The following is a 12,158-nucleotide window of genomic DNA, read 5'->3' as shown; positions in this document are numbered from 1 at the left end:
TAGGTATGATTCTAGGAGCAGGAAGCATCTTGAGACAGTATTATAACTTGATGCTTTATATATAGTTGAATAAGCATTCCTACATTTTTACTGGGAGAGCTAAAATTTAAGGCCAGACTCACTTCAATCCAACAAACACTTGAGAATTTAACATAGCCCTACACTATAAGACATAAAAACAATGAAGTATAGTCTCAGCCCTTGGGGAAGTCTAAAGACAGGTAAGTATAGACAATAAAACCATCATAATCCTATAGGAGGTGAGTTTTAACAGAAATGACAGACACTAACAGAGGTTATTATTGTAACATAGAGAATTGAACTTAAATCATGCATTCAGGGGACAAAAATGGTATGTGATTTCAACAATAACTTGCAGATGCTTGGCAGGCAAGAAAGAGTTGATATGAGTAGAACAAGGAGGTAAAAGAACAGAGGCATACTGTGGGTGGAGGGCTTCGATGAGTGTAGCATTACTAGAGAATAAATTTCAAGTGGTGAAGTAATGGGACATGAGACCAGGAAAGGAGGTTCTTGCACTTAATATTAAGGTATTCTAGTCAGCACTCCTGAAAATGAAAAACCTGAAATGGAAACCAAGAAACAGTACAAGCCTATCATATTATGTGCTTTTAGTCATAGTCACAGATTTGACTGCCATTCATTGATCACAGGGAACCCAGCTTCCAACCCAGGTACACCCGTCCCAGGAAAGTCAATTTTTTCCAGTCTGAAAAACTAGTGGAGAAAAGTTTTAATATTCAGATTAGGTTTCTATTGGTTTTAAGACACAACAAAGATGAGAGTGCAGGTGGCTTAGTGTCATCAACATTATCAACATGGTTCCCTAGAGTATCATATTTCATTCAAAACTTTGCTTTAGTGAGGAATCCTGCCTTCTGTTTTGAAGATTAAAATATTCTGCATTTGGAGACTTGTATTTATTGTATTGGGATAATAAAATCTATAATATGTGTTGAGAAATTGATAAATCTAAAGGATATCAATTTTAGGTTACTTAGGGTTGGAGAATGAATCACCTAAATGATTTTTTACTTTGTTTTCTAAACTAGTAGTTATCAGATAGTAGGGAAAAAAATATCAGAACAATGTGGCAAAAAAGACAGTAATTAGGTGTGTTTGTTCTGGGGCCACTTGGGAGGGGTTCTGGTGCAGCCCAAGTTCAGCTGCTGTCTGTGCCCTACCCAGGACCACTTGGTACAAACTACAAAGTAATTTTCAGATAGTTTTCACTTGTGCTGGGCTTAGAGGTGCCTGGGAGAGCTAAGCTGTGAACCAAGTCTGGCTGCTGCTACTGCCGGGCTTGGGGCTGCTTAAAAGAGGTAAGGGTTACACTGAGGCCAGATGCTGCTTGTTTGGGGTTTGTGAACCTTTGAGAGATTTTTGGAAAGTCCACAGCATGAGCCAAGGCAGACTTTTGTATTAAAAAAAGTCATTGGAAGTGGCTTGGGGTGAACGATGTTAGCCAGATTAATGGAGACTCAGATATGGTGCCCACCTGTGTCTGCAGGGTGATTCAGTGAAGGACTCAACAAGGGAACCATGATTTCTGCCAGCACTTCTGTCTGGGAGAAAGTTGCCTCTCCTTCGCTCGGAAGCGAGACAATTCAGTTCCTCTCTGCATGTCCCTGGCGTCTTTCAAGCTGCTGCCCCAGCACTGGAGCTCAGAACAAGTGAGTCTGTCAGTAGGTAAGTCTGTGCGAGGGCCGTTTGAGAGGTGCACATGAGACTCTAGCTCCCCAACTCCCACCTCCATCTCACTCAGACACAATCTTCGCTATTTTTCACAGCCAGAAGCTGTGGAGACTGCTCTTCTTGGCAGTGGAACCCTGGGTTGGGGAACCTGATGTGGGGCTGGAAACTTTTGCTCCTCAGGGGGCTGCAGCTGAGATATCCTTCTGAATTTTTAACTGCCACACATAAGTATGGGATCAACCTGGTTCCACATCTCTGCCACTGCTACAAGTCTTGGCGTGACTTTTTCTGTATGTTCTTAGTTATAGAACTTCGGTTTAGCTAGACTTCAGGCAATTCTCAATGATGGTTGTTCTGTAGTTTAGTTGTAATTTTGATGTGGTCGTGAGAAGAGGCAAGCACAGTGTTAACCTACTCTGCCATCTTGACCAGAGTAGATCCCATACTTAACCAGCCACCATCCTAAGGTGTCTTTCCATGAGGAATGCAAGAATATTTCTGAAACATTGTTTGTGATAGCAAAAGAAAGAAAAAAGGAAATAATATGCTCAACAATATTAGATGGGTTAAATAAATAATGATTTATTCATATACTGGAACACTAGTCAGCTTTTCAAATTTTTTTGTTTTTTTAATTTGACAGAATGTAATTTTAAAAAGTGTGTTTAAAAATAGGCATTCAGTGGAATTCCATTATGAGGATAATACGATTTTAACCTTTTGTTTATTTATTTTACTTATTTTTTCTACAATGAAAATAACTTGCAATAATAATAATAATAATAATATATTGTTATATACTTACAACATGCAGGCCATGCATGGCTTGTAAAGTCAAGATTCTGGGACTGAGATTGGGCAGTAATACTACCATATACAGAAGTCTCTCTTATTAAGGCTTTCTGATGGGATATGTTACATTTTTAACATGAATCAATTTAACATAAATGTCTTATGTATGTGTATTAAAGGATCTGAAAGAGAAGTACCTTTCTATGAATACTTATATAGTTTGCTTGCAAAAATTCTTAAAATAGCTTTTACCCATTAAAATCTTAAGAGGATTACACAAGCTAAATTAGTGCTTGGACTGCAGAAAACCATAATGAACTTAATATTACTGCTTTCCAAAATATAGACCAATTCATAATAGACTATTTTACAATACAGAGTGCCTTTAGGGGTCCATATAACAAAATTAAGATCAGTTTATAAAGCCTTACAAAAGGGTTGGTGGCAGCATAAAAATGTCCAGTGTAATTATTTGTGAGTTCATTTGCTCACACACCATTTTCGTTCCCAGGCTGGCTTGGTTTGTAAGGAAGTGGACTGACAGATCTCTGACTTTTCTTCTAAAACTTGCATTTGTATTGTGCTGTTTCCCTAATATATAAAGCCTACTTAAATTTATCTAGTCAAAGTCAGAGCTAAAGTTGTTGGAGTTGAGATGTGAGAATGATTGATTAAGGTTTGTCCTCAATGATTTAATCTAAAATTAGTTACTGAGGTAAATTTAAAGATAGCCATCATGCTCTAAGCTCCAATGGGCAGGAGATCCCTCAGTGGCTTATTGTTCGTTCTAGTCTTCTGTCTATAGTCCAGACTGAGACCCCTGCTACTCAATGGGAAGTCTGCCACCCTACCTCTTCGCGTCTTCAGTAGCCTGGTTTCTGGTTGGTTTATGTTCTCAGATTTAGCCTCCTCCTTACCTTCCCCTTAATGTTCCAAGCTGGTTTAAGCAGATGCTACTTTTATCACATGGCTAAGCCTTCTCTAGTCTAGTGCAGAGACTGGCCAAACAATTTGGAACATCTGAGGCCATAGATATGGCATCAAAAATTTGAAATTGAAATGGCATTGAGATTTGATAACCAGGTCCTTTAAAGATATTTCTTAGCTGTTCTTTTTTTCCATAGTATTTTTGATTAGCCAAACACAATGAACTCCCTGTTCAGTGCTTTGTTTTTTTCAAAATAAACCAGCCATATTACAATACATTGAATGACCTTGTATCAAGAAATACAATGTTTATAATTAAATACAAATGTATTTATAAAGAGCATTTTCTATGCTGAGTCACTTTATGTTTGTAGGCAAAAAATCTTAAGGCTGCTGTCATTTCACTGTAATAACAAAGATTTGGAATTGATTTTCAGTTAAAATGAGATTTTCGAAGAGAAAGACTAAAACAAAGTTTGTTCCTAAAGTGGGATAAGAAAGGCCTCTGATTTGTATGGAAAGTACTGAAAGAGTTCACTTAAATTATATGAAGGTCTGAGGATATGTTGAGGTTATTGATCAGAGTTGATATCCGCTTTCAATATTAAGCATCTTTCCTGCTGGCCCTCAAACTGAAGAAGACTTACCTTAGTCTTAAAGGCTGCCTATTGGTATGCTTCAGCTAAAGAAACAATTACTTTTGAGAGCAGCCTCTTTGCCGTTTCTGACCAAATTGTTTTGTTTCTTCCATGGCTTCTATGTTAATTACTCTATTTTCAACTCAAAAAAAGTTCGGCGATACTATTTCTCTTCATTGGTGTGTGGCTACCCCTCCAAAGACAAAACTGGTCCCATCGTTAAAACATATGACGGAGAAGTTTGGTTTTGGTTGTTTTTACTTAAAAAATTATATATATCAAAAGAGTAAAAGTATGGTCAACTTTCTTTTTTATTATTTAAGTTTATTGGGGTGACAATTGTTAGTAAAATTACATAGGTTTCAGGTGTACAATTCTGTATTACATCATCTATAAATCCCATTGTGTGTTCACCACCCAGAGTCAGTTCTCCTTCCATCACCATATATTTGATCCCCCTTACCCTCATCTCCCACCCCCCACCCCCTTACCTTCTGGTCAACTTTCAATACTAAAACAAATGGAGCTGGAAAAGCAAAGCATACATTTTAATAACGTCACCAGAACCTAGCACGTGGAAAATTTCCTAAATTTCATCGTGGGCTGTTTCACACATCAATTCATGGATGGACAGTGTACTGTACATAAATAGCCCATGATGAGTGAAGTAGCTAATTAACATACCAACAGTAATCCACTTAATATTAGTTAAAGGAGTAGCTTCCCAGAGGAAGAATTATGTTGTACTTGAAGTCATCACTAGTCATTTAAATTGACATTGGACAAGGCATCAGAGGATAGGTGATAGAAAATATACCTTCACCAGCAGAAAGAATGGGTGGAGAGAAGGTGTAAGAAAAAAAGGCAGATTAAAATTACTCAGAGGTTTATGGTTTGGCATTTATTTTTCTGATTCTGTGAAAATAAAATTTAAATGATATACAATTTTATGTTTTTGGACTTTTATTGTTACCTAGTATGGGGACAGAGCCCCAGAGAGCAGTTTCCAGGCTCTCGGTCTCACGTGGAGGGGTGCTGGCTTGGGTAGTAGATGGCCGTCAGCTGTGGCTGGTTGGCCGTCAGCTGTAACCATTGAGCCATTGGCCACTAATATAACTGTCGCAACTATGTTGGGGAGTCGACTATGTTGGGGGAGTCGAGGAGAGTCGGTCGGTTGGCAGCAAAGTGGACAGCAGGTCACACGTTGTGTGAACCCAGCCTCCAGTGAGACTATAGTGGCATGACTCCCCTACCTATGGCTCCGTGGGTGTTCCTTTTTGGCCTCACCGTGTCCTGTGTTCTCATGTGGGGAGCGGGACCAGAGACCCCGCAGGCTGCCCTGCACGACACCTAGTATTACCTAATTTTTCTTGAAATGAAATACATGATGTAGATAACCTGTGGGAGAAATTTGTTGTGGTCTGACAGCTTAATCCACTTGAATGTTCTACCATATTCTACCCAACACATGTACATAAAATTTCATGGTATATGTAAATATGATAATGTTTTATCAAAGTTACTGTTGTTAAGGATTCGCTTAAGATTTAGAGGTTTAATCACTTTGTACTCCTCCTCCCTCATTATGGTACACCCCACATGAATTACTTAATTCTAGGCATGTATTTCTATTCTTAGACACTTTATTGAAGTCCCCTAGTCAAAAAAAAATCCATATTGGAATGTTAGTGGTAAACCTCAGTTGCATAAATAATGGTGATCCTGTGTAATGAATAATTTAGTCATGCTTTAAAAATAATTTATCATGAGCAACATGTGAGTAAGAAACAAGATGAAGTGCTAGCATATGACTGCTGTCCAGACATTGCTATGTGCAGAATGTTGCATTTTATAACACCACTTTGTTAACTACACTTCCTTGTCTTCATAGGCTACGTCCCAAATCGGTGGTTTCAGAAAACCATAGCATTATCATGCCACTCAAGTCTGAATAGCTTACGTCTGTGTAAATGTAGTTAAATCAGTGGTCTGTGTCCAGCAACTAAATCTAGGACCTGGAAATAATGCCAAGGCTGTAGCCAATTCCTGATGTAACATTAACCAGCATCTCTCTAATATAAAGCTCCCTTTTTACTTTGAGTTTGTGTCCTCTAGCTTGATAGCTAACTCACTGGTTTTCAGTTAAGGGTGATTTTATCCTTCCCCCATCCCCGGCTTACATTTGGCAATGTCTGGAAACATTTTTAGTTGTCACAGTGGATGGGAGAGTATCTAGTGGGTAGAGGCCAGGGATGCTGCTATACTTCCTACAATGCACAAGACAACGCCACAAAAAACATCTTCTGACCAAAAATGTCAACAGTACCTAGGATAAGAAACACTGTTACTAATTCAAGTTTCCTCATCCTTTCATTAAAGTGAAACAAATCCTGGATAGTGTTAGACATCCATCCACTTGTTTTAAGCTATGGAAAAGTCTTGTAAAGCAACCAAACTGTAATTAAAAAGCTCTGCTGTTGAAGATCAGAAACTGACAAACTCAGAGAGGGATCTGGCAGGTGATATAACTGAGTTAAGTGGTTATGGTCTTGTTTGCCACATTCCACCCATTTTAAGGAAGCAGCCATTGTCCACTGCCAGGAATTTGTAGTCAGGCAGGAACAAAGGTCTACTGTTATCAGAGCAGCTAAATTTTAAAAAGAAGCCAGAAACCTAGATTTTTTTAAAAATGTGAAGTCCTTTTAAATTTTAATTGTTTCCAAGTCTATATTTAACAGACTAGGAAGGCCAAACAAAATACACCAGGTCAAATTTAGTCTTCTGGCCATCAGGTTTTTCCTCTCATATCAGTTCTGATTGTCATGAGATCTTCCCTCCTCCCTCCTCCTCCTTCTCTTTCTCTTCCTTCCTTCCTTCCATTCACTTAACAGACACTAACTGAGCACCTATTATGTGATGGTGTAGAGGATAACTAGGATTATACTAGGATTATAAGTAGGAGAACACAGAATTCTTGATGATTCTGAAATGATGAGTTTATCCTTCACTGAGGCTCAAACTGACTCTTTTCTGATTCTTAGTAATGTGTTTTGAATTAATTGATCAACTGATTGGTAGATCTGTTTCCTTTCCTTTAGCAACTTTTCTTATGAAAATGTCAACATATACCTGGGTATCTCATTCTCCAGTTGACCTTGAACAACTCAGAGCAACTCAGGGATGGTGCTTTGAAAATTGAAAGTACTAAATTTAATGGCTTAGAGACATTCTATTCAACAATTCCATCTCTTTTTTTATTTTTATTTTCTTGTGGTCAGCAGCTCCCTTTGTTTGAACCAGACACTTGAGTCAGATGATACTCCCAATAGAGCAATACAGCTTGTGAGCAGAAGAGGCAAAAAGGGGGAACCAACTGGGATCGGTTTCTACTATTTCCCATGTGTGTTCACAATTTTTTTTGTTGAGTTTCCCTTGTGTATGAATTTAGAGAAAGCTAACGGAACTCCAAGTACTAATGTGAAGAGACCCTATATGGTGCACACACTGGACGTGTCATGCCCAGCTTTGACTAAGATGGGAAGGAATGATTAAACTGTTAAGAAGGATGAAGTTATTCAGCAGGAAGCACACTTCCAGGTCAGGTATGAGGCACCTGACTTCTGAGTAAAGCAACTTCTGTCAAGTGATCTATAAAAATATAGAAGACTAAGGTTGGGAAAGAGGATAAACGAGGAGACTTTTTAAAAAGTCTCTTCTACTGGGACAAGCTGCTTAAGACAGAAACAAAACACCTTCCAGTTTAACCTGTTTCTAACTAAAACTCATGCCAGGCTGAACCTTAAGGAAAGCTAAGTTTAAACCCCTTGCAGATTATTTCCCGCATCCTCCCTGCAGGGGGAAAGAAAACATGATACAGTTTTTAGTGAACATTAAAGAGGCATAATTTCAATCTTTAAAATGGCCTGACACATCCCACTATTCATTTTGCTGATTAGTGATATGCTATAGAGAATCATGAGTCGAGGGTTTAGTTACATGTATAATGTGGGTCAAATGACTCATGAACATGCCAAGCAGGCCGTGTTTCTTGGATGTTTGTCCACTTTCGGGTCTTACGTTCAGTAATCCTGCAATGGAACCGCAGTGGGGCATGCTGTGAGGTGTTTGGCACTCCTTCCCTGTAACCTAGCCTGTATCCCTCTGCCAGCCTCAGATGATCAGTCTGTTTGTGCCAGCGCTTTTTGGAAGGTGACGGTTGGATGAGGCTGCTGCCAGTGTCTTGCTGCTGTGTGTTGCTGCTGGTGTGTTTCAAATGCTGCTGAAGACATGGGTTCTGAGCAGTTTTCCTTGTACTGGATCTAAGAGGAAACTGCCTTCTGGGCATCTCTCCCCTGTGACAATGGTTATTTTTCTCATTTTTTTCTTTCTTCTCGTATTTGTAGTAAAGGCTCCACAACATGAAAAGCAGAAGCATACCAGGGATGAGAAAGTAGGGAGCATAGATAGATATGAGGATTAGTCATACACGGAAAGTCTTCGGTCCTGGTCCTTTGAAACCACTGGCTTTGGAGAAAGCCTCAGATAGAAATATCGAGAGAACTGGAATTAGAATTGTCACGGTGTGAACCGAGTAGAAGATTGCAGGGGTGCCGGTCCACTTACAGCCTCCTTTGACCAAGGCACATGTGACACTGGGAAAGCACGGCAGCTGGAACACAGCTTGCAAAAAGGGCTTAAACCACGTTGGTGGCACCTGTAGCAGAGGGTCTTTGAAGTCCTTGGGGGTGTCACGTGAACAGGTTTCTGAACTCAATGGGGTAGAGTTTGCACGGCAGCACCACCTGCAGGTCCAGAAGCAGGGTGATGGGGACATGGGGGCGGAGGTACAGGCCCAGCAGCCACACCAGGTGCACAGAAGCCCCATCATCCATTGGGTCTGCAGGGCAGGAGGGCTTCGCTTGCTGGGACTGCAGACGTGGGACTAGGCTCCTCCACCTCTTTTTACTTTTTCCTCAATTTTCATTTTTTAACTTATGCCCTTCTTCACTTTATTACAATTAAGTGATTTAAAGATTTAAGACACTACATATTTTTAAAGCACTTTAAAGAGTACAAACCAAATCTGGTAGAATGAGAATTCTGTCTTTACAATCAGTGTCATTTGCAGATCCTGCTGTCCTGATTTGTGTGTGTTGGGAGCTGTTCTAAGAAACTCACACCTAATAACTCATTTAATTCCTGCAACAATCGTGGGAGATGATCTTCATTTTGTAGGGGAGGGAACTGAGTCACAGATAGGTTAAGGGAGCTGGTCTGATCATTATCACACTGCTGGTTACGTGTTGAAGCCAGAATTTGAAGCCTAGCTGTCAGGGGCAATGCTCTTGCTGTCACTGTTATGCCATGATGAGAGACCAACAGAATGAATAGGTGCCGTTAAAGCTGAGGTGAGAGGGCAGGAATGGAAGAACACAAATGCTGCACTTCACCCTTTCCAACGAGTCTTTGTAGAGTTTAATCCTTGCTCTTTCTTCAGGCTCTAACACACACACACACACAGACACACACACACACTATTTACATGTAGTCAGACATCAGTCCTCTAACAAAGTTTGCATTCTGGATGATTCAGAGCCACAGCGCTGGCTCTGGTAGTAAAGGGATCACATTTTTCCTTTCTGGCAGTGTGTATTAACACTGAATCTACCCCCTCACCCTGCGATGGTGACAATTGGGTTAAGTGGTTTTTGCCTTCCATACTCTCTTCTAAGTAACCCAATTTATACACAATTTTATCTTTTAAATCTAACACAATCATCATCAGCAATTGTTTAGCTCAAATCCAGACCACTCTTGTATATTCGTAGATTTTTTTAACAATTACATTTCTCTACTTGCAAGTTTCATTTTCAGAAAATAAAAATATAAACTTGAAATGTGGTTAAGAGTTAGAAAACTCCCACTGAACTGTGTATACATTCTATTACTATAATAGAAACAAGACTTATTTGTGAATCAAGGCTTATTCTCAGGCGATTCAGGAAAGCATTTTCTTCAAAAAAAAAAAAAAAGCCTGTTTCCATACAGTAAAGTGGACTCATTGCATTAGTCATCTACAGTGTTAAGAAACTAGTAATTGTTTTTTATGCTTTTCCAGCCTCTTAATTTGGTAAACCTATAATTGAAAAGTGAAATTTCGTAATAAAATAATATAACTCAGTTCATGTTGCTATGGGAAAGTAAAAGGTTTCCTCCTACTTTAGTTTATTAATTTTCAAATAATGCTTAAGGGCTTGTTATGATAGTTCTTTACAAGGTAGTAAATATATATTTATCCAGACTGTCTGGGTTGAAAACTAATTAATATTAGAAACTGAAGCACTTAGGCTTGTTATTTCTGGAAATCAAATGACTCCAAATACAATTTTCATGTTAAATCCAATGTGCACTGATCCAGGGATATCCTCTCACTACAAACCATAATCTAAAACATCCCTTTTCCTTATTATTTTTGGTAAGTAAGCCAATGGGAACTTCAAAATGTGGCATCGAAGAGGGAAGTTGGGAAGACAGGTAGGAAAGCAGTGTCTGAAAGAAAAAAAGAAAGTAAAAATGAAGCTATTGAAATAATTAAAAGTTTCTTTGAAGGTAGATTTGCAGAGAGGGAGAACAGAAAGCTACATTATCTGAAGGAAAGTATGAGACACTACAGAAACCAGGAAATATGTCCAAGACTAAGTGAATAGGATTTCCTATAATTCTGATTACTACAGCTTGCTTAAGTCTTTTTAACAGAGCTACACAGTTTTAAATCTGTGTTAACATACAGTAGTAAGGATAGGAAAGGGGAGTTTTGCTATTCAAAAGGAAAATGAACATATAAGAACACAAGGAATTTCACATTGTTAATTCGTACTTTTAAATGATCAAATTATATAAGATTTTAAAAATTATTTCTACACAAACTCTTTAAAAAGACAAATGAAGATTTCATTGCCATTAAATAACCCCAAGGTTTAGAAATAAAAATGTTTTAAAATATGGCAGATACAATACTGCAAATGCACAGTAAAATACTGTTAATGTTTATTAATTTTTATTCAATGAATTAGGGGACAATCATGATACATGTGGTAAGTGGAAGTGAGGAAATTATTGAAAACTTGTGTGTCTGTGGGTTTGAGTCAGGATATGGGGAGGTCAAATGGGGAAAATATTATTTTGAAAAATTAAAATCATTGATTTAATAACTGCAAAAGCTGGCTGTACTACTTTAGAAACATAAAAAACTAGCAATTGATTATTGTGTAATATCAAATACAAATACACTCGTATGTGCACTGACTTCCTGTCTGTAGACACAAAGGGTTCCAACAGCCAACAGCAATCCTATGAAATATTCTTTAAAAATTGACATAAGATTACAATTTATGCAATGGATATATCCTTCAAAAGTTATGGGAAAGCATAATCTTTACATTAAAATTTTAGTCGTGATAGGAGAGAAAACATTTTAAAAGAAATTTCCTGTTCAATCCTTCTGTAAAATATTTATCTCATTTTAATATTTATTCTATATTATGTAAATGGGTTCACACTGAGACACACGTTTTGATAATGAATTCTTATTTGTCAAAAAGTACATTCCTTGAGGCTAACCCCAATTTGTTTTTGTTTATTTTTGTCCCACATTTGAAGCATTTTCTTTATTTTTGAATAATATTCAAGGATGGCAATTATTCATGAGCAGGAAAGAAAATAGAAGAATAAGAAATGTGGCTGAGGTGGATAATAGTGGAATGAAATGTTTATTATCTTGGTCAACGTCTTGACACTGTTGACGTAAAGTGATGGAGGTGTGTGTGGGAAAGACTGATCCCCCTCATATATTAATATCTTTGCATTCCCAACATCACCACAGCTTTCTATTAGAATTCTTAGGAAAGTGACATCACTACTTAAGAGATGAGAAATACAAATCTGTGACATCTCTTCATTTTCCCATTCAGTGACAATAATAAAACCACAATAATGACAACAATAATACTTATTGAGCAGCTGCTGTGTGACTACTTAAAGTTGAACATATACCTCCCTTCTCTGTCCCTTGTCTGAAATCTTGAT

The 12,158-nt window shown here is 38.1% G+C and overlaps 1 pseudogene; it reads right to left on the bottom strand.

The window, feature by feature from the left end:
• Positions 1 to 8,061: 8,061 nt before the first annotated feature.
• LOC109450628 (uncharacterized) lies at positions 8,062 to 8,961 on the bottom strand (annotated as a pseudogene).
• Between the last annotated feature and the right edge of the window lie 3,197 nt (positions 8,962 to 12,158).

Source organism: Rhinolophus sinicus, linkage group LG04 (assembly GCF_036562045.2).
Source record: "Rhinolophus sinicus isolate RSC01 linkage group LG04, ASM3656204v1, whole genome shotgun sequence".
NCBI lineage: Eukaryota > Metazoa > Chordata > Mammalia > Chiroptera > Rhinolophidae > Rhinolophus > Rhinolophus sinicus.
Note: the sequence above shows the minus strand (reverse complement) of the source record. Positions and strands in the feature narration are given on the sequence as shown.